We start from the raw sequence: 5884 nt of genomic DNA on the forward strand, positions 1-5884 counted from the left end.
AGGGAGGCCCAGACATCTCTTTAAACAGCCACCTCTTCCAGCTCTTCTGGGAGGATTCTAAGGCATTCCCAGGCCAACAGAGAGACAGAGTCTCTTCAGTGTGTCCTGGGTCTTCCCTGGGGTCTCCTCCCAGTCGGACATGCCTGAAGCACCTCCCTAGGTAGGCACTCAGGCATCCTTACCAGATGTCCAAACCACATCAACTGGCTCCTCTCGGTGTCAAGGAGCAGCGGTTTTATTCCGAGTCTCTCCCAGAAAACTGAACTTCTCACCCTATCACTAAGGGAGAGTCCAATTACACTTCAGAGGAAACTCATTTCAACTGCCTGTATCCGCAATCTCATTCTTTTGGTCACTATCCAGTTTATGGCTATATGTGAGGGTAGGCCCACCGGTAAACAGAGAGCTTTGCCTTGCAGCTCAGCTCTCACTTCACAAAAAAGGGCTGACACAGAGTCCACAATACTACAGACACTGCACCAATCTCTCTGTTAATCTCATGCTCCATTCTTACCTCCCTCGGGAACAAAACCCTGAGGAAGAACCTCACCCTCAACCCGATGAGAGCAATCCACCCTTTTCCGATTGAGGACCATGGCCTCAGATTTGGAAGTGCTGATTCTCATCCCAGCTGCTTCAAACTCAGATGTGAACTGCTACAGTGACAGCTGGAGATCACGGCACAATGATGCCAACAAGACCACATCATCAGACAACAGCAGAGAAGGAATCCTGAAGCCACTGAACCAGACTCCATCCATCCCCTGGCTGCACCAAGAAATTCTGTCCATGAAAATTATGAACAGAATTGTGACAACGGGCAGCCCTGGCAAAATTCAACTCTCACCCTGAAGAGGTCTGACATACTGATGGAACCAAACTCTTGCACAGTTGTATAGGGACTAAACAGCTCGTAGCAATGGGCCCCCAGTCTCATACTTGCAGAACACCCTCCACAGTGTATCACAAAGAACATGGTTGAACACCTTCTCGAAGTCCACAAAACACATGTAGACTGGATGGGCAAACTCCTGTGATTCCTCGAGGACTGTGGTGAGGGTAAAGAGCTGGTCCAGTGTTCCACAACCAGGATAGAACCCGCATTGTTCCTCCTGGATCTGAGTTTCAACCAGTGATCGGACTCGCTTCTCCAGTACCCCTGAAGAGACCTTACCAGAGAGGCTATGGTGAGTGATGCCTCTATAATTGGAGCACACCCTCTGGTCCCCACTTTTTGAAGAGGGGAACCACCAGCCCAGTCTCTCAATCCAGTGACACTGCCCCGGTTGTCCATGTGATGTTGTAAAGGCGTGTCAACCAAGACAGCCTCACAACATCCAGAGCATTAGGGAAATCAGGACGGATCTCATCCACCCCCAGAGCCCTGCCATCACAGAGCTTTTTAACAACCTCAGCGACCTCAGCTACGGTTATGGACAGATCAACCCCGAAGTGCCCCCACTCAGCTTCCTCCATATATGACATCCCGGTGAGAATGATAAGTTCTGAGAAGTATTCCTTCCACCTCCTGATGACATCACTGGTTGAGGTGAACCGCACCACACCTTCACTGAACACAGTATTAGTAAAGTGCTGCTTTCCCCTCCTCAGCCACCTGATGGTTTGCCATAATTTCCTCAGAGTTGATTGAGAGTCTCTATCCAGGGCCTCACCAAACTCCTCCCACATCCAAGCTTTTGCCTCAGCAACAGCCAAGGCTGCAGCCTGTTTGGCCCTTTGGTACTCCTCAGCTGCCTCCTGAGTCCCACCAGCCAACAAGGCCTCCTTCTTCAGCTTGACAAACTCCCTAACATGGAGTGTCTACCACCGAGTTCAAGGATGGCCACCATGAGAAGCAACAACAACCTTGCAGCAACAGCTCAAGGTAGCCACCTCAACAATTGAGTCGCGGAACATGGCCCACTCAAACTCAGTGTCCCCTGCCTCAGCTGGGATGAGGTCAAAGCAGGTGGTGCAAGTTGAAGATATTTCTGATGGGTTCTTCTGCCAGATGTTCACAGCAAACTCTCACTACATGTTTGGATCTACAGGGTCAATTCGGCATCTTCCCACACAATCTGATCCAGCTCACTACCAGGTGGAGATCGGTTGACAGCTCAGCTCCTCTTTTCACCCGAGTGTCCAGAATAAATGGCCACAAATCAGATGACATTGATCTGCATCCTAGGGTGTCCTGGTGCCAAGTTCACTTATGGACACCCTAATGTTCAAACATGGTGTTCGTGATGGACAAGCCATGACTAGCACAGAAGTCCAACAACAGAACATTGCTTGGGTTCAGATCAGAGAGGCTATTCCTCCCAATCACTCCCCTCTAGTTCACACTGTCATTTACCCATGTGAGCACTGAAGTCCTCCAATAGAATAAGAGTCCCCAGCTGGTGCACCTTCCAGCATCTAAGGACTCTAAGGAAGCCAGATGCTCTGAACTGCCATTTGGGCAACACAATGGCTCAGTGGTTAGCACTGTTGCCTCACAGCAAGAAGGTCCTGGGTTCAATCCCCGGTTGGACCTGGGGTCTTTCTGTGTGGAGTTGGCATGTTCTCATGCTTGCGTGGGTTTTCTCCGGGTACTCCGGTTTCCTCCCACAGACCAAAAAAAACATGCATGTTAGGCTGCCTTCAAGTCCAGGCCTCCCTTGCAAAATAGATCTGTGATCGCAATGGGATTTCCCCGTTTAAATAAAGGTTAATAATAATATAATATATTTGGTGCATAGGCACAAACAACCATCAGAACCCATCCCCCATCCCAAAGGCACAGGGAAGCAACCCTCCCATTTACAGAGGAAAACTGCAACACACAGGCACCAAGACAGGGAGCTAAGAGTAGACCTACACCAGCTTGGCACCTCTCACCATGGGAAACTTCAGAGTGGAATGATGTCTAGTACCTCTCAAGGAGATTGGTTCTGGAGCCCATGCTGGGGGTACCCAGTACCGTGGAGCCACGGTAACCCACATCCAGTCAAGAGACACTGAGCTCCTTGTTGTTTCTGTCTGTAAGAGTCCTCCCTGAATTACCACCTTATCATGGTGGAGGAGTTTATGTGCTTGAATGATCTTAGGAGCTATGCTGTCGGGGTGCAATTGTACCATAATTGTCCCTGGTAGGGTCTCCCAAGGCAGACTGGTCCTAGGTGACAGGCCAGATAAAGAGCGATTCCAAAGACTCTTATGGAAAATTAAAACAATTTTTTAATGAAACTAAAAACAGAAATCAAAGTCAAGCAACTGTCTAATGGGTCTAAGTTGGGCAAAATAAAACATTATGTGCACAGAAGTCAGTCTTGTTAAGAAAAAACAATTGTTGATTATTGAAGTCTAATAAATACATCCCATTTGCAAATATCAAAAGCCTTGTATATTCAGGATCAGTCTTTGAGTCTTTGTGTTGTTGAGCTTCTCTGCAGCTCACATCTCACGTATAAGGGCACGACCTTTGATGTTTTACTTCTTCACAAATACTGCGGTTTTAGGTTAAAACAATTTGATCAAAGGTGAAAAAAGATCAGAGTCCTCCACCTGTCCCTACCAAAGGCCTTCAATATTTTAAAGAGACACAGGTTTCAACTTCGTTTCTTTGTCTGAAATCCTGGTGATGCATCATTTGTACAGTTCTGAAACCTGCACTGACCTCGTTTTCTGAACCCACACTCATAAAAACATCATAAACTGGAAGCAATATTACCGTCCTATTGTTTTAAATAAGATTTAGAAAAACTAAAACTAGATTGCTGAGTTGGTTCATGATGACACTGAACTAATGCCCAGAATCACATATTCAAAGGTGTAAATTTTCAGGGTCACTAAACTCTATTTTCAAATGACCCCAGTGTTAAGGACATACATTAAAAGACAACATTTAAATGAGATAGAAACTGCTGTCGTCCATTCAATGTAGAGTCAAATGCAGGCATCAATACAACTACTAATACAAACATTTAAAGTCCATGTAAATGTATACCAAGAGTAAACGCCAACAGCTGTACTTCAAACAAAAAGACTAGCACAGATGAAAACAATCTGACTAAATCCAGCTGCCAGTCAAAGGTCCTTCACGGGAGAATATGCTCACAAACATCCTTCTTTGGCTTGATTTTCATGTCTGGTGTGGAATTGTATATGTTTCACTTTCTAAACATGACTGGTTTTGACTTTCAGCTTATCTGAACCAGACTCTCAGCTGGAGACTAAAACACACAAGCACACGCAGGAACTTGTACACACGGAGTGACCCACTTTTCTAAACTGAACTGGACCAACCAAAAACAGATCATCCTCCATCCATGTATGATTCGAGGGTGGCTATAAGGGGTAAATACACAAACACACACATCTACACACACCCGTGGAGCAGAGACCAAAGCTTTAAGTGAGTGCAGATGTTGCAAACAGATGTGCTTTTGAGTCGTGTGGTTGTAGTGACTTTTCCTGCCTGTCTAAACCTTAAAACACACTCTGCCCATTCGAAGTCTGCAGCAGAGCTCAGTTCCACCGTGCACCAACACAAATCTGCCCCCGGCAAAACGACCAGCCAGCCTCACGCTCTCCTTCCTCCAGCTGACTGTAAAACAGGTAATAAAACAGATAAATTCAACCTGCAATGAAGAGTTTAATTTAAGGATAGCGATTAAGTCACCCTCCAAATACACGAAAAGATTGAACCATCCTCCTTTGTGTCTGCGGTCAGTTTCTCTAGTTAATCTCCATCTATTCTGCAAACGGTCAGGTCTCCTTGAAGCCATGAACCACTAGGCTCTTCATAAATGAATAAATGTATTAATGAGCACATCCTATGTCATTCAAATGTAATTAAACAATTAAAATAAACCAAAACTACTCTCAAATATGCAGTGCCTGAGTGCTTTGAATGGATAACCTTGCAAAACATTTAAGCTAAGTGACAAATCTATAGCTGATGCTATCACACACAGAGACACACACCCTTACACACACAAAAACACACTGAACTGCAGACATGCAAACAGCAAAACATTCAAAAGATATGTGAAGGTCATCATTAGCATAATGTTAACTGCCGTGTGTGAGAACGTGTACGACTGTTTGTCCGATGGTGAGGACAAATGGCAGCTGCACGTCGGAAACTTTGTGCGTTTGAGGACAAAAACAAGTCACAGTTGCATAAATAATTAGATTTCAAGGTGAAGACTTGATTTAAGAGCAGTTGGGCTTGTGTGAGTGTGAGAACAAGACTTGCATTTCTCAAGCATGACCTGTCGTGTTCATATTCATGAGGCAAGCAGAGGTCTGAACGTGCATTTATGCTTGGGTTTGCATCAGGTGATGGATGTGTGTTTGTTTGTTTGTTTTTTAGCTATGTGGGGGGGGGGGGGTCACCCAGGCCCCACTGTCCCATGGGAATAATAAGATGTCTCTGACAGTACATCACAAACACACACATTGAACTGCTGCTCTGGCACATTTGGTGAAGGAGAAGGATTATTAGGTCACATTGCATCAGCTAGGACACAAGTTCAGTTTTTCGACATGGAGCACCTGTGAAGGTCAGCTTACTCGTGTCGGGGGGTGGGGGGACAAAAAAAAACAGCCAGGGAATCCTATGCAGCTAAAATAGCAGCTGTTAAGTTATTCAATAATGGCCCAGAAGTATTTTAATGTCTATCATGATGATGAACCTGCTCAGACAACAGAATAAAAGGCAACATCAGACATCTTCTGGCTGGAACATCTTGTAATGTTGATTAAAACAACCCTAAACATCAAGACCTGAACATATTTTAGTTTTCATATGTTGGTTTCAAGCTAACGTGACAGGCAAGAGGAAACATGCACGCTTTGTGTGTGTGTGTGTGTGTGTGTGTGCGGGGGGGGGGGGGGG

The 5884-nt window shown here is 45.5% G+C and overlaps 1 protein-coding gene across 1 annotated transcript in view; it reads right to left on the reverse strand.

The window, feature by feature from the left end:
* kif26ba (kinesin family member 26Ba) overlaps positions 1-5884 on the reverse strand; it is a 105820-nt gene that overhangs the window by 97511 nt on the left and 2425 nt on the right. The window lies entirely within an intron of this gene.

The sequence above is a fragment of the Nematolebias whitei genome, chromosome 2 (assembly GCF_014905685.2).
Source record: "Nematolebias whitei isolate Nwh7 chromosome 2, NemWhi1, whole genome shotgun sequence".
Taxonomy (NCBI): Eukaryota; Metazoa; Chordata; class Actinopteri; order Cyprinodontiformes; family Rivulidae; genus Nematolebias; species Nematolebias whitei.